This window comes from Lygodium microphyllum, chromosome 28 (assembly GCF_053477565.2).
Source record: "Lygodium microphyllum isolate KBCC chromosome 28, Lygodium_microphyllum_v1.1.10, whole genome shotgun sequence".
NCBI lineage: Eukaryota > Viridiplantae > Streptophyta > Polypodiopsida > Schizaeales > Lygodiaceae > Lygodium > Lygodium microphyllum.
In genome coordinates this window covers 36108688-36126753 of record NC_141162.1, presented here as the reverse complement: position 1 = coordinate 36126753, position 18066 = coordinate 36108688, and the positions used below count along the sequence as shown (strand labels likewise).

Below are 18066 nucleotides of genomic sequence, written 5' to 3'. Positions count from 1 at the left end.
GCGGCCATGGATGAGTAAGCTAAGGACGAGATGTCCTTTCTTCGTAGAAAGCCATGGAGGGATATTGTAGTTGACAAGGACTATAGGCCACACACTGTAAGAAGTTGAGCGCAGACCGAATGGATTCACGCTATCCATTGCAAGACCGAGCCGAAGATTCCTTGGCTCTCGGGCAAAGCCTGGGAAGGTAGAGTCAATGTGGCTCCATGTGCATGAATCCCCTAATATTCGTTGAACTCCATCTGTGGACCTATTCTGCGCATGCCACATTGTCAAGCTCGCTATGCCGGATGTACGAAACATGTGGTTTATACGGGGGATAGGTAGAAAGTATCTAAGAACTTTTTGAGGGATGGTTTGCCCTTGCAAGTACTGTCGATACCTGTGATGAGCACCACACTTTGGACATGTCTCCATAGTCTCATATTCTCCTCGAAACAGTATACAATCATTGTTACATACATGGATGCTATTATAGTCCATACCAAGCTTTCGTAAAACATGTCATGTATCATCACAAGACTCATGCATGGTATTTGCAGGTGGTAATATATGATATTTTAGTAACCTGAAAAAAATCATAAAACACCTTGAAAAAGCACAAATGTTTTTAATGATAGTGCCGAAAAGAAATCAACGAAGCGTACATACAAGGTACCTGAACAACTCGGTCACACTTGCATCGTTCCACCCGTATTTTGCTTGTACACTTAGGAGTGCAAGCAATATCTTCAAGCAAGATATTCAACACCCATCATATAATGGTATGGATGCTTCCTCTCTAAGTGGATCAGAAGTCTCGAAATCCATGGAAATCAATGCATCGATCATTGCCTCCATCTCAGGCTCCAAGATTGTAGGTAGGTCTAGAAGGCTGCCTGTCTCCTCTGGTATTGACAGTATAGATTGGGTAGTACCTTCCAAGTGGTGGATTGGCTTAGGCACTCCATCCATCACATGCCCACGAACTCTTCTAATTGGCCGTAAAGGGTGTACTCCTCCTTGCGACGAGACGTCACCTCCCTGGATAGAAAATTTGCCAGCCACACCCAATCTTCTTGTATATGGTATTCAATTAGCTTGCAAGTACAATGTATGATTGATATTAACTTTTCTTACCGTTTGCTGAAAATCCAAGATCGCCTGATCAATGATCTCAGATTGAAACTTGCCGAAGCATCGTATGTATTCTATAGACAATCGACGTTTTCGTCTAATTGCCAGCTTGCATTGAGAGCAAGGACATGGGATACACTGATTAAGATATGCCTTGCGATCTTGAACAACAAGACCTTCATCGTTTTCCATTTTGTCTACGTTACGACAAACAATTTGTTTTTGTTATCATTCTTTTTTTTCTTAAATTATTTGAGAAGGAATTAGCTTCTCTTGTAACTCAGCAAAAATTAACGTATGTAAATTCTCCACCCACCCACCCACAGATTAACATATATATGTCGTGTTTCCCGTCTCGTGGTGTTGCACCGGACCTCACCGCCACTCTCTCTTTGTTTTTTACCCATTCATTATCTCATCTCCTTCCATCTCTCTCTCTTTTTCTCTTTCTATATTATGTTGTATGTTTATTCCCTCTCTCTCGTTCCTTCTTCTTTTTTCTCTTCCTCCCCCTCTCTCATTTTCTTTAACAATCACGGCTACGACTATGATGAAGACCACGACCACGACTATGACCACGATGACGACGACAACCACGACCACGACCACGACCATGACCACGACCACGACTATGACCATGACCATGACCACGACCACGACCACAACTACGATGACCACGACCACGACCATGACTACGACCACAACCACGACTACCACTACCACTACCATGACTACGACCATGACCACGACCACAATTACCACTACCACTACCACTACCATGACTACGATGACTACGACCATGACCACGACCATGACTACGACCATGACGATCACGACCATGACTATGACTACGACCATGACCACGACCACGACCATGACTACCACTACCACTACCACAACTACGACCACCACATCTACCACTACCACTACCACTACCACGACTACGACCACTATAATAAACAAGAAAAGAAGAAAAAAAAACAACAATAACTACTACTACTACTACAACAAAAAACAAGAAAACTAAACAACAATAAACAAGAAAAGAAAAAAAACTACTACTACTACTACTACAATAACAAACAACAACAATTAATTTCCTTTTCTCTCTTCCTCTCCCTCTCTCATTTCCTCTCCCTCCCTCACCCTCTCTCTCTCTTTCTCTCTTTTCCTATCAGGTTTAATGTTTTTTCTCTCTCCTCTCCCTCTCTCATTTCCTATTCTCTCTTTCTCTCCCTCCCTCCCTCACCTTCTCCTCTCTTTCTCTATTATGTTTAGTGTTTTTTCTCTCTCCTCTCTCTCTCTCATTTCCTTTTCTCTCTTCCTCTCCCTCTCTCATTTCCTCTCCCTGCCTCACTCTCACCCTCTCTTTCTCTCTTTCCCTATCAGGTTTAATGTTTTTTCTCTCTTTTTCTCTCTCCTCTCCCTCTCTCATTTTTTTCTCTCTTTCTCTCCCTCTCTCATTTCCTCTCCCTCCCTCACCCTCTCCCTCTCTTTCTCTCTTTCCCTATTATGTTTAATGTTTTTTCTCTCTCTTCTCCCTCTCTCATTTCCTTTTCTCACTTCCTCTCCCTCTCTCATTTCCTCTCCCTCCCTCACCCTCACCCTCTCTCTCTCTCTCTCTTTCCCTATTAGGTTTAATGTTTTTTCTCTCTTTTTCTCTCTCCTCTCCCTCTCTCATTTTTTTCTCTCTTCTCTCCCTCTCTCATTTCCTTTTCTCTCTTTCTCTCACCCTGACCCTAACCCTCCCTCCCTGACCCTGACCCTCTCTTTCCCTATTAAGTTTAATGTTTTTTCTCTCTTTTTCTCTCTCCTCTCCCTTCCTCACCCTCACCCTCTCCCTCTCTTCCCCTATTATATTTAACATCTTTTCTCTCTTTTTCTCTTTCCTCTCCCTCTCTCATTTCTTCTCTTTCCCTCACCCTCTCCCTCTCTTTCTCTCTTTCCCTATTATGTTTAATGTGTTTTCTCTATTTTCCTATCCCTCCCCCTCTCTTTCTCTCTCCCTCCCTCTCCCTCTCCCTCTTTTTCAATGTTTCCCTCTCCCTCCCTCTCCCTCTCCCTCTCCCTTTCTTTATCTCTCATTTCCTCTCCCTCTCTCAATACACACGAATTATACCAAAAACAAGTAAAAGAGAGAGAGAAAACTCCCTCTCCCTCTCTCATTTTCTCTCCCTCTCCCTCCCCCTCCCCCTCTCCCTCCCTCTCCCTCTCCCTCTCTCAATACACACGAATGATACCTCATTTTCTCTCCCTCCCTCTTCCTCTCCCTCTCTCTCTCTTTCCCTCTCATTTCCTCTCCCTCTCTCAATACACACGAATTATACCAAAAACAAGTAAAAGAGAGAGAGACAACTCCCTCTCCCTCTCTCATTTTCTCTCCCTCCCTCTCCCTCTCCCTCTCTCTCCCTCTCCCTCTCTCATTTCCTCTCCCTCTCCCTCTCTTTCTCTCTCATTTTCTCTCCTCTCTCAATACACACGAATTATACAAAAAACAAGCAAAAAGAGAGAGACAAAACACAAAAGCAAAGCAAGAATGGACAATGCACTCACCGTAAAGGCTCGAAGAAGGGTTTGGCTCCTCCTCTTCTTCGCGAATGGCGGTGGTGGCCGCAGTGAGAAGCCTTCTTTCTTCCTCTTTCTCTCCCTCTCAGCAAGATGCTCGCTTTCCCTCTCACTCTCCCATTTGCTCTCTCTTTCGTGAATGCGCAAAAAATGACGCGCTTGGGTTTCGGCCCGCGTTATTTTCGTCTGGGTACCATCGTTATTTGCGTCGCTATTAGCGTGGCAAATGCGACGCTAATAGAGGCGCAAATAGAGACACTGGTATTTCTCGTTGCTAATGGGCGTCGCTATACCCTCATATCCTTGTAGTGCATGCAAGCAAATTAATGTAGCCAAACCTTTGGACATAGTGGGATTATCCTCAGTCAACCATCCTTGACCCATCTCAATGCAAGTATGAATTAAGAAGCATAAAGAACACCATATGACCATTAGAAAAAAAATAGCTAATTAACAAAAAGAAGAAGAAGTAGGGTATTAGTATTTATAATAAGAACCTTATCAATCTTATGACTAAGAAAAGCGCTATCACATATTTGTAAAACGAGAAATTCATCAATCAATGGATAAGGTTAATAAAAAGGACTTAAGAAAAATATAGTAATACCTAAAATGTAGAAACCCTAAAATGCATTGCTAAGACAAACTTTCAATGATCTACTTACAAGTCAAAGATATATAAAAAACATAGGACTAAGGTAAAACATGACTCAAACCCTTAGATTCAAAGGAGAGAAGAAAATATTACTCCTTATCCCACATAATGTTTAGAATAAAAGACAAGGGAAAGGTTTAAGGTTAAATCTAGAAAATCCAAGAATGTAGACTATTCTTGTAAGAATTGATTAAATTTCAAGCTTTGCCACATAGGTTTTGGCTTGGGATAGTTTTGTGTGTAGCTTATACATTTAACAAGTATCCCACTAAAGCATTGTAGTTTATCACTATGTATGAGGCTTAGCATAGCAAAAAGCCATATATTGCTCACTTGTATGTTTTTGGTTACCTAGATTATACTTTAGTGCCAATGTAACAATTCAAAAAGTTAGATGACAAGGTTGTAAAATGCTTTTCTAGTGAAAGATATACGCTCACAAGACACCTATGAAACTTTGTTTTCTCTTTTCAATGGTGCATATTCACATGTAGTACCAAATGAGGAAACTTCTCAACTTATGTAGGTTTCTTATGATTTTGCATGTCAACTCATTCCAAATGTAGATATAAATGAGCTACCTCTTGATGACAAAGTAGAGATTGAGTAGTCTAGGACAATGCCAAAATGGATAGTACAAACATTGCATGTCATTAAATTGGATACATATTTGTCTAATCATACTCATTTTGTCTCTCACAATGCCTCTTATGCATCAAGTTGTTATGCATTGGTTGTTTCTATTCAATATGATGAGGATGAATCTATATATTTTATAAAGACAAACATTTTAAAAAATTGGATTGCTATTAATATGACACTATTGTAAAAAATAGTACTTGGTTTATATGTGACTTGCCTCTTTAGCAAGCAAAAGGGCCATTGGTATTAAGTGGGTTTACAAGGTGAAGGCTAAGAGTATTGATTGCTATACATTTCAACTTGTGGCAAAGGTCTATGCTCAACAAAAGGCCATTGAATGTGATGAGACTTTGCTCCCACTTATTGTATTATAACAATATTGAGTACTGAAATAATTATAATTTTGGCTATTTTTTGTTGGATTTTGGGTTATTTTTATTTGATTTTGTGGTTGATTGATTGGTTTTAGGATGGTTCGAAAGTGTTTTGGAATGGGTTGAGTAGGTTTGAGAAGCTCATGATGGTTTTTGATCGAGTTATAATATACTATTTGGTTTTGTGGTGTGTATGTTCTATCCTAATGGGTATATTTTGCTTTTATTTTGATATCTTTTCTTTTTGTTTGAGAGGTTGTGATTGTGAATGAGTGGTTTGGAGAATTATTGGGAGTGAGATAGATGTTTTTTAATGGTTTGGATTAGTTTTAGTTTGAGCTGAATGGTTTTCTATATTTTTTGTGGACCTCCTAATGAGCTTGTGTGGATTATTTGTTGTCTTATGTATGCTCTTGTGAGTGCTCTATTTGATGGATGTTTAGCTTAGGGGAGTTTTATAATTTTGGAAATTTAATAATATTAGCTTAAAAGAGTTCAAAGAAGCAAATAAAGTAGCTATCGAAGACTTGAAGTGAAGACTAAAGTGATAATAACAATATTGAGCCTTGAGAGATCATTGTAGTGTCTCTGGTGTCTCTTCATATCAGACATACCACTTGGGAGGTGTATCCATGACCCAGAGAGGATTCTTAAATGTGATTCTTTATTATTCTCATGTACTATGAGAGAGAGCATGTGAGAGAGAGATAGTGTATGAGATAGCAAATTTCTATGAAGAAACATTGTATCATATATGAAAATTTGAGAGAAATACTATGAAGATGATGAAATATGGATACTATGTGATGTATTCCATTCAAAGTTGATCATTTCTTTGTGTATGGTTTCTATGAAGAATATATTGAAGTTTTTTTGTGATGAGTCTATGGGAGATTCATTATATAATGTGTATAAATTTTCTTTGTTCCTAGTGTTCTTTTTCCTTCTTGTGGTTTCTAGAATATAAAGAGCATGCTTGTTTGTATTACAAGATAGCTTTTTTTGCATAGTTTCCCCATTTTCTTGGTATTCCTCTTGGGGCTCCAAACAATATGTAGCATTTGTGTATTAGCAACTCATAATGATTGGAACGTACATAATTTGGATACATTTCTAAACAATGATTTACATGATAAAAACAAAGTGTATAGATTGAAAAATGAATTCTATGGGTTGAAGCAAGCACCTCAAGATTGGTGTGAGAAGATGCATGCATATTTGACTACACATGGTTTTCTAGAATAGTCCAATTGAGAGTACCTTATATTTTATACATGCTAGTGATGTGACTCTAATCATTGTGGTTTCTATAGACAACATGCTTCTCACCACTCCTAAATGAGACACATATTGCTAATTTTATGGCTAAGTTAAATTCAAATTTTGACGTGTCAGATTTAGGTCTATTGCATCATTATTTGGATATCCAACTCAAGCACTGGAATGAAGGTAGTACTTTATTATCAAACAAAGTATATCAAGATCTTATTATACATTTTTTATCTTGAAGATTGCAAGTCCATTGTTATTCCTATGGAGACACGTTTTAAGTTGAGTTATCATGATGGTGAGGACTGCTTTGATACCTTTCTCTATTAGCAGATTATTACATGCTTGATTTATGTATACATTATGGGGCCAAACATTCAATTTTTTGTCTCATAGATAAGAAGGTTTATGCATAGCCCAAGTACCAAGCATTGGTAGAGGCAATGCAACATATCTTTTGCCTTGAGTAATACTCAATACATTGGTGGGATAATTTATCCCAAGGAGGGATCATGACCACCAAATCTATATGCTTTTTTGAACTTTAATTGGGCTAATTGATATAATACTCATGTATCTATAAGTTTTTTTTGCTTCATTCTTTGTAACTCATGTATATTGTGGTTAAGCAAGAAGCAATCCATTGTGGCATACTGGCTAATTTGGGTGTTGGTGGATAGTAATCTATCACCATTATCTTCATGAGTAACTATTAAAGTGCATTAGTGGTTATATGAAACCCATTATTCCCTACTCATAGTAAACACATTGAAGTGCATTATCGTTATGTTAGGAATGTCAAAAGATGCGGGATCTAGAGCATGGCTATGGCGAATGGAAGATGAAGATTGAGATCGTGATGATATAGACAAAGACTTGACTTGTTACACAAGTGAATTAGGTTCCAAGATGGAAGCTTGGACTCATAAACACAATCTTATGTATAAGACTGACAATGATCAAAACACTAATTGAAATGGTAAAGCATCATGATATTTCATTCATCATATATATAAAAAAGTGATAGTCAAGTACAATACTTTATAGTTGCTTGATGGGTAACAATTTTTCCTCTGTGCATATGGGATTCAATCTGTCTGCATGTCCTAAGCCTAAACTGCCTCATACAAAGAGGCTACATTAGGTGTAATTGCAAATATCTCAACACCCCTCCTCAATCACAACCACAAAGTACAAAGTGTGTAGAGGCTTTAGTGAGAGCACACCTGTAAAGTGTGGGCACACCATAAACATGGTAAAACACCAAAGACTATCGCAAAACAGGCTAAGTGTGGATATCACAAACATGATGGACATCCAGAGACTATAATAGGGGCCTCACAAAGTATACAAAGGCTGTAGTACAAGGCTATATGAGGAGTTTACAAGCTTATGATAAAGACATTTGACATTACAAGGCTGAAAAAATCTAGTAAAAAATTGGGTCAAGGACCAATAGGTCCTTGCAATTTTTAGTATTTCTTTTGACATAGATCTTTAATTCATTGTAGATCTTTTGGTCCTCTTCTTCTAGGTTCTCCTAGTCTTTTTTAACATTGACTTTGCTTGCACTAGTTACATTAGTCTTCATGTCCAAGGTAACACCACGACAAACAATAGCCAGAACAACATAGATGACTATCAAAAGCAGAATGACCAAGTCAAACCCAATTTTGACATTCCTCCATCACATTGCACCTCATAATTGGCGAGTTTGTTTCCTAAAGCGAAATGCTCTATCTTGAATATGTGATGTTTTATCAAAAAGTAGTTCCAATGTGATGTTTTATCAACAAGTAGTTACAACCTATCACCTCACTTCTGTATCTTGTCAATATTTTCTATCATAACATTTCAAACCTGACTAATTTCCCCTTTCATCCGGTTTATTCAATCTGCATTGGGATCATTCGAGAAATAGTCCATTTGTTGATTCAGCATTCTTGAGAGCTCATCATTCATAGCACAGGCAAGTGCTGTTGATGCAGTTCGCACCCATATGCTTTCATGAATCGTGAATGTACATCTTCCAAAAAAGCGAAAGGAATGCGTCTTCCAAATGTATCATTCGCCATGCATAGGAATGTCAATCCTTCTGCCTTCATCACATGAAATATGTACCGATCCTGCGAGAAAGAGACATGGCTATCTGCGACTCCAGGTATCTTCATAAGAATCTACCTGGCCACAGTATTGGCATTCCAGGGGGTTGCACTATATTCAGCAAGCACAACAGGGCCTCGTGCAGCCATGGAGTAGTGGATCGCCATTGAAGCCGCTGCACTGATCCTTGGAGGCGAAGGTAGAGAGACATTACAGTTTCGTCCAATCTTCAGATTAATGCTCCTCCATTGGTGATGCAACAAGGGCCTCCTTTCTGCAGAGATCAAAGATGGTAATTATGCTGGTGATGGCAAGTGACGAAAATAGTTAGGAAGACTATGAAAAAAAACGAAGCAAGCAAGAGGTCGTCGAGGAAGCGAGATTAAAGCGCTCGAGAAGTTTCCAGCACTGGCCGGAAGGAGAGCTATGGCAGCGGCGAAAACCCTAACAATGGAGAGGAAGGAGCAAAAAAACAAGGAGGCTTGAGAGAGAGAGAGAGAGAGAGAGAGAGAGAGAGAGAGACCTGAATCATGCTAAGCCATGCTCAGCTGTGCTTTCATATCATGTCAAAAGATGCGAGATCTAGAGCATGGCTATGACGGATGTATGGAAGATGAAGATTGATGTCATGATGACATAGATGAAGACTTGACCTGTTACACAAGTGAATTAGGTTTCAAGATGGAAGCTTGGACTCATAAACACAATCTTCTGTATAAGATTGACAATGATCAAGATACTCTAACTAAAATGGTAAAGCATCATGATATTGCAGAGAGGGAGAGAAGACCTGGGTCATGCTAAGCCATGCTCAGCTGTGCTTTGATATCATGTCAAAAGATGCGAGATCTAGAGCATGGCTATGGCGGATGTATGGAAGATGAAGATTGAGGTCATGATGACATAGATGAAGACTTGACTTGTTACACAAGTGAATTAGATTCCAAGATGGAAGCTTGGACTCATAAACACAATCTTATGTATAAGATTGACAATGATCAAGATACTAACTAAAATGGTAAAGCATCATGATATTGCAGAGAGGGAGAGAAGATCTGGGTCATGCTAAGCCATGCTCAGCTGTGCTTTAATATCATGTCAAAAGATGCGAGATCTAGAGCATGGCTATGGCAGATGTATGGAAGATGAAGATTGAGATCATGATGACATAGACGAAGACTTGACCTATTACACAAGTGAATTAGGTTCCAAGATGGAAGCTTGGACTCATAAACACAATCTTATGTATAAGATTGACAATGATCAAGATATTAACTAAAATGGTAAAGGATCATGATATTGCATTCATCATATATATAAAAAAGTGGTAGTCAAGTACAATGCTTTATAGTTGTTGGATGGGTAGTAGTTTTCTCTCTCCTCTATGCATATGGGATTCAGTTTGCCTGCACGTCCTAAGCCTAAACTACCTCATACAAAGAGGCTACATTAGGTGTGATTACAAATATCTCATCAAGGAAGAGGCTCTCCATAGATCAACTTGGTATATGTACGAAAATAGGACAAACTTATAGATCTTTTTACAAAAATGTTTCCCTATCAAAAGTTTGAATATTTTTGCAAAGCTTTAGGCTTATTCCCCTTTGTGGATTCCATCAGACTTGACACTTTTCTGTACATGAGGGCCAACTCTTATTCACCAATCACTCCAATGGGGGCTTTGTTACTGTATTTTGACAATGATGTGTATGAACAAACTTAAGACTACTAGGACACTTTTTTCCCTCTCTAGGAGTTTTTTCCCCCTTCGTATTATATATATGTATATTCATCTTTATGGCATATTTAGTCTTTTAAATCTTCTCTATTGATACTATTCATACATTTTGTACTGTTATCCTCGCTCAATCTTCTTCTCCCCAAGTTGTGTGTGCATAGTCTTGCAACCCTAAATGTAACATCATTTTGGACTCTTTTATAGATGGAGGTGCATATCATCATATATCTTGTGGTAGCACAATTCTCCTTTGTGTCATGTTTACTTGTATATTTAGGAATATATTGCAAACAAAGGTGGAGGTTGGGAACAAGGAACAAGACATTGGAGTTGCTCCAAGTATGGCCCATATATCATCATAAGGAGATCCTAATCCTCCCCCATGATGTGTACTTCTCAAGGAATAAGACCCACATGCATTAGGGAGGGATGTACATGGAGGGTGTTTTTAATGTATTTTTAGGGTTTATTATATCTCTTTTTTGTCATGCAAGCTAAATCTAGCCTACAATGCATCTTTAACTCTACTTTGATATATTTTGTACAGAGTCTTTTGTAAGCCAAGTCCAATCTATCTTCAAACAATGTGTAATTCTACTACTATATAATTCAATAAATTTATCAAAAATCATTTTTTTTCTTTTTAGTTTTATTGTTATACTTTGTTTAATATAGTTGATAATAATAACTAGGAAAAAACCAAGGAATTAACGGTTATAGGATTGCATCTCCATTTCAGACTACAATTTTGCAACCAATAGCTCCCTAGTCATTTTTTGTGCTAGGATATAGTTTTTTTATAAGTGCATTTATATATGTGTTCAAACTTTAGTAAAATCACGAATAAAGGCATGTTTAAGATCATGTTTTTGGTTCATAATATACATGTGATAGTATGCATAGGTCCTTTGATATGGGTGTAAGCATACTTATAGATGTGCTTGTAAGTTTTTTTAATAGTTCATAAACCATGTTAATCGGGCTATCTACAAGGCTAATCCCTTGTAGTGTTGCATCAACAATCATGTAGTCCAATGTTTACTTGAGATATTTGATATTCATTTTATTGAGTGTTGTGCTCATGACAAATTGCAAATAGTGCTACTATAGAAGAAGGGCATTGGCACAACACAGAAGTATATAACCACCTAAAATTGTGTTCAATATTTATTGAAGAATGCTTTGCCAATTTAGTTAGTCCATTTGAAGGACTACAAAAGATGCAAGAAGATTTTGTTGAGGTCTTCGTCTCATAATCAATTAGAGAACTATGGAAAATAAATCAATAGGGGGAGCCTAGATATATAGGAAATAATACCTCCATAAGATGCTAGGTTAAAAAGAGTGTTCGAAAATGTCACACAATGTTAACCCTCAGATGAACAAGGTGGAAAATCTAGAAAATCAAAAGCAGAAGACAGGGCCAAGGCAAAAGCGGAATGGAGAACGAAGGCACGCGAAGAAAATTCGGGAAACACAAGAAGTGTGAAAAAGTCCTAAATCAAGGAGAGGCGCACAATAAAAAGCGCAAGTCAATACTTTTGTAAAAGAGCGCAAGGCGCACCACGACTCTAACCCGTGCAAATTGTAAATATAGATGGGCATTAGGAAGGAAGCTAGGAATATAGGAGAACAATGGAAAAAAGGGCCTAGGCTATGGCTGGCCATGTAAAAAGGGAATGACCGTCCAAAGGGAATTTAGGGCTTTGTATATAAAGTTCAAAAGATGAATGAGAGCTCATTCTTTTGGTGTGTGGCAACAAGAGACTCACCTTCTTCTCTTTTCTTTGCTTGCTTGTGTGTGCTTGACAAGGAAGTGAACCTCTCCATCATCTCCTCTCTTCTTCTTCTCTCCTCTTCTCTTCTCTTCTCTTGTCTTGCATGCGGCTATGGAGGATGGAGCTTTGGAGGTGGAGGCTTGAGGATTCTTGAGCTTGCTTCAAGAATCGTGGAGCTATCAGAGTGCTTGAGAGAGGAAGCAACTCAATTGGGCATCAAGGTAAGCTCACTACACTCGGGTATGTGAGAGGTAGCCATTAGTGCTTGCTTGAAACACTTGAACAATAAGCGGTTCATGGGTCTTGGAGGTTAAAACCTCTACATTATGGTTCCATTTATAGGACTAGCAGATTCAAGCTTGAGTGCTTGCGCGCTTCAAATCGAGCATCAAAGTAAGGTTTCATCCTCGAACCAGAGCTTGAGATAGATAGAAGGTTTTGGGTCTTTAATCTGTGCTACAAGTATTTTTGGTCTTTGATGATTAGTTTAGTAGGAGAAATTGGTTCAATACTTTGCTTTTGATTCTTTTTGCATTTAGGGTAGGTTAAGGTTAGAAAATCGATTGGAAAAGTGTAGGTTTGCTATGGTAAAATAGGCCGAACAGAACACAGATCTGGGAAAAATGGGAGGAAGGAGAGCTGAAGGGGGTTGAGGCCAACAAGTGAGGGGGCAGGAGTGGCAAGAACATTGTGAAGGAGGGGTTTAATAGCCAGGAGACCAAGGGGGAGCTCATTTGAAACCCTAGTTGCTTGAGAGAGAGAGAGAAAGAGAGAGAGAGAGAGAGAGAGAGAGAGAGAGAGAGAGAGAGAGAGAGAGAGCTTCATTGCATGGACCTGCTTCAATTGCATCGTCGACAAGTTCATTGCCCACTATAGGTATATTCACACCTTCTCCTTCATGCATATGTAGGATCTGGAGGTGCTCGACTAGAGTGAAGGACACAATTACTCGGCGCATGGTGAATTTTGTGTCGGCTTAGAGAAAACGCATCATGTTTGGCCCATTCGAGTGACATAGATTTTGGGCTGAGTTCGAGAATCGGCCCTCAGCCCACTCCCATTCGGCCATTCGGCCCAATAGGCTCAGACAATTGAAAACTTGGCCCTCCGTCCACTCGATTCAGACACATCAAAGTTACTCCCATTCAGCCATTTGGCCCTCTCGACTCAGACGCCCACCGCTCTGGCCGCTTGAATTAGTTGCTTGGACGGCCCATCTGAATTAGCCATTCGGCCTCGGCCCATTGTACTAGGTTCATCCAAATCAGTCATTCAGCCCTTCCAATTCGGACATGTTGGGCCAAGTCTGATTTTTCTAGAATTTTCTAAAAATTGAACCCCAAACCACCTACATACCGGCTGTCCCAACATCTGAAGACCATACAGACGTTGAGAAGCCTTTCTAGTACAAGGGACAAAGGGATCAGCAAGACTCGGGCATAGAGGCGACACTAGTTGACCATTTAGTGATTTAGCCACCCGACAGCAGCATCAAGTGGAGTCTTAGAGCACTAACGAATCATGACTAGGCAGAGAGAATAGCAAAGAACCCTATAAACCAACAGGGAGACGACCAAAAACTAGGCATACAAGCCTATCAGGCTAAACCCACGATGAGAGTGATAGAGTCGTCTAGGCACTTGTCTTCTCACTCACTATAAATTCGAGCCCTCAAAGCACAATTGAGAAAAGCTAAAAGTCTAATTTTGCACACTACATAGAAAAGAGCACACACACGCACACACACACACAGAGTGAGGGTAAGTTGAGGGCTAGTTGTAATTAATAAGGAACACACCCGGACTTAAGAACTTGAAGAAACCCACCACTAAGAGAAAACCCAAAGACAGAAGGGAGATCGAATCCCCAAAAGTAGAACCAAGTGGAGAACACGGCCAAAAATTTGAATGCAACAAGGATGGACAATAACGCGGAAGTGGATTTACTCGGCCTTATAAACTTGATTGACAACTTGGTAGAATAGGAAGTCCTAGACATGGAAGAGGGTAGCTCAGGTCATAGAAGCAACGAGGAGCTTAACCTAGGAGACTTTCCTGAGGCTGTTCAATAGTTAGTGAACAAATACAATGCTCAAACCTAGCTAGAGTATCGCAGTATACCTATAGAGGACATCATAGCAAATCTCGAGGAGGAGAGGAAGTTGGCACGTAGGGCTCTGCAAGGCCTAGCCGCGTACAACTAGGATCAACAAACTAGGAACTTACGCCAGAGCTTAGAAAAGCAAGAGATCCAAAGAGTGCTAGCCTTAGCGGGCATAAATCAGTCAGAGAGTGAGAGAGCACTAGAAGGAGATCTCACACTAAGTGAGCTCCTAACAAAGCAACTGCTAGATAACACGGCCGCAAAACAAAGCACTGCAGCATTGGCAACATCACTGGTAACAGGGTTGGGAAGGCTCTCGGAGCCAATCAAAAATCCCCATGGTAGCAAAGAAGCTGGAAAAATACCAAGCAATCGATGACCCATACAGCTTGAGCATGTTTGCAAGGCCAATGGTCTCACTAATCCTACTCAATGCTCCCAAGCCTTCAGACTATGCTTAGGTGACAAGGGTCTAGACGTGGGACACAAGTCTAGATGCTAGTGTGACTCATGAATGTTAAGTAGAAAGAGAAGGAGGACATCCAAGATTATGTGACCCATGTGAGGAGCCTCTTCAAAATAATCCCAATGGGCGAGAGACCAACTGAAAGAGTGGTAACCACGGTGTTCATAAGAGGAATAAGAAGTGAAGATCTCTACAAAGCCTTGGCCGACAACTCGAGCTTACAGCGAGACAGTGGAGATTAGGATGGACATATCCAAACTGTAGGAGGTGATGAGACGGCCAATGTGACCACATGCCTAATGTGTGCATTGTGGCAGAAACCACTTGCCAGCCGAGGGTTAGGACCCTAGGTTATGACCGTGTGCTAATTGTGGTAGGTTCGGCCATGACACCATGCATTATCGATTACTCGAAGCCTCCCATACCCGCAGCCTTATGGTCAACCCTACCTTGTGAACAGGCCACTGAACTTCTTTGGAAGGGGAGCCCCATTGGCTCTCTTGGCACCTAATGATGCTAAACCATCCCTAGGATGGAAATAAATCTTATAGGTATCCCTAGACCGCGTGGACTCTATGTGACCCATCCACCTAGTGATACTCTAGTCCACTATGTGGACGAGCCGAGCAACGATGAGCCTTATGTAAACCCATACGTGTCATATGATGAGAAAGGCAACGCTATCCTAATGGACTATCGACCGGTACTGGTGATGGCGTTAGATAGAGGGAGAGGCAAAGGCCTAGGAGGGCAAACCCAAGAACCAGTCATGTGTTGGACTTGCAGTCACCTCGAACATATTTCTTCGCGATGCCCCGAGAGGGAGCAAGAAAACAGAGATAAGGCGGACCTGAGATGCATTAAGTGTGGAATCACTCATCTCTTTGTTGATTGCCCTAGGCAGAGGCCATCCTCTAGTTCTGCAAATGAGCCATTGATTCCATTGGGGTTGTTTGGTGTCGAGACACTCAACGGGGAGGCCACACCTATCCCATTGCATGTCATGACCTGCGTGTAGACGAAGCAGGCCGGCATATCATTGCTAGGGCCTAGAAACCTTAATGCAACCTCAGTTAGAAAGAAGAGTCAGATATGAAGGAAGAAGAGACCAGACGCTAAGATCACCCTCAAAACCAAAAGTGCCATGACATTGCCGATTGGAGGGAAAGTCATTGATGTAGAAGAAGAAACGTAGGCTCCTCAGACGGCTAGAAAGGGAAATGCTAAGATCGGGGAGTAACCCAACCTGAAGTGCCAACTCGAAGCCATCAAGAAGGTGAAACAATGGGTGAAGGAGGCCCAGGAGCACCTAAAGGACATAGAGCCCATACTAGAAGATGAAATCGATGATATCTCAAGCATAAGCACACCAATCTCTCTCCCATGACCAATATCAATGGAGGCAATGGCACCACAAGCTGGGTTGCCTAGACAAAGCCTAGATGATGTGGGCCAGCAAGACAATCAAGGTCATTGGCCAAGAACCACAGACCTAGGAGAGAGGCAACTGACTAGCAACCTCCTCAATGCACTGGTGAACACCCCAATAACTTTGAGCTTAGGTGACTTGCTTAGGCGGCACCCAATGCTATGGCTGGAGCTAAAGAAGTGGTTTGAAGAACCAAATGAGCCAATTACCATAGACTTTCTTGAGCACGATGCAAAAACCCAAATATCGAGTTTGACACTGCACTCCATGCCTAAATCCTTACACATCAATGCCTTTTGGGAAGACACAGAAATGCATGCAGTCCTACCAGTCTTAGCATAGGGGGATGTCACCAAAAAGGGGATCATGGACACAGGAGCAAGAGTGAGTGTGCTAAGCCATGCGGTACTCCAAACTTGGAGTAACCCATTGGTCAAGACTATTAGGTTTAACGTCACACTAGCAAATGGAATGAAGGTGAAACCATTTGGAGTATTGAAAATTTAGCTAGTAAAGATCGCAGGAATCCAATTCTCTGTTGACTTCATAGTCATGAAGGGAGTGGACTATGGCATCCTGCTAGGCCGACCTTGGACGCACAATGCGAGAGTCATAGAAGACTGGGGCAATGGTCTTATCTTCTCAGGTAATTGAATAGAAGCTGTAAGAGTAGAGATGGACACTTGAAAAACTATGCCAGTCAACCTAGATGCCATCTCCACCATGCAGAAGGGCGGCGTATAGACTAGGGGATCCTATGGGACCCTTACCAAGTATATCCCATTCCCTGACGACGAGTGAGATTGGATGCATGTTCTTGCTACCATCGACCTACCGTTCTCAGATAGTGAGGAGTATGAAAGAGCCATCAAGGTAACTGGCAAGATCAAGGACATACCTTTAGTGCCAATGTACATGATGACAGGGAGCCTATGTGGAAGACTCAATCATGTTGCATTCCGTCCCAAACAATAGACGAGATCTCCTGGAGATCCTAGGGTACTTAACAAATAAGTTGGTTGGCAATCCAACAATGAATCTTAAGCCACTCAAAGATCTCTTGGATGAGCCTGAATGTCGATGGTCCAAGGTACACAATTTAAACTTGAAGTACAATTGGGCCTTAATCCTTGACCAACAAGAAGAGAATTGTCAGAACCAGGAGAATGAGGAGCAACTAGACAAAGATAGCTCTAATGATGAATATGAGGACTATTGCTCCTTCAGTGATGAGAGCGAAAGGAAAATCGATACCCTAGAGTACGACACTGGGGGCATATAATTAAACAAATATGAGTAGACCCCAAACCATGCAAGCGGAGTGCACTTAGAGTAGAGTAGAGAAAGGAGTTAGACACAAGGACTGCGATCAAACTTGGTTGGAGCACACGGGTGCAAGTGACTATAAGTAGGTAGGCCTAGCCCAACCAAGTGACACACCACTGCTGCAAACGGACTCACCTTCTGAGCTACGACCACTAGGAGAGAGGCCCTCTTCTAGTAAAGATGGAGAGTTCAATTTCGAATCGGAAGTTAGCTCAGATAGTGACCTAGAAATACCTCGGCCTCCCAAGACTAGACGCATTAAGGGGAACCTACTCGTTCATCTACGACACCGATGATTAAAGGAGGAATGACAAGCGAGGAGCAAAGAATCATGGATAGACGAACAACAAAAACTACAAGACCTGCCAAAACGATTCACAAAGTTCAAAAAGGGAGATAGGGTGGTGATCTTGTTGGGAGCCAAACGACAAGGGCAAGCAAGCGAACCAATCGAGGGACCCGCCAAGGTCAAAGAGGTCAATTTAGCTAAGGATGGGGAGAC

At 40.9% G+C, this 18066-nt stretch overlaps 1 pseudogene; it reads right to left on the bottom strand.

Annotated features, from left to right (window-relative positions):
* Positions 1–8161: 8161 nt before the first annotated feature.
* Positions 8162–8891, bottom strand: LOC148011348 (vesicle-associated membrane protein 711 pseudogene; annotated as a pseudogene).
* Positions 8892–18066: the final 9175 nt, after the last annotated feature.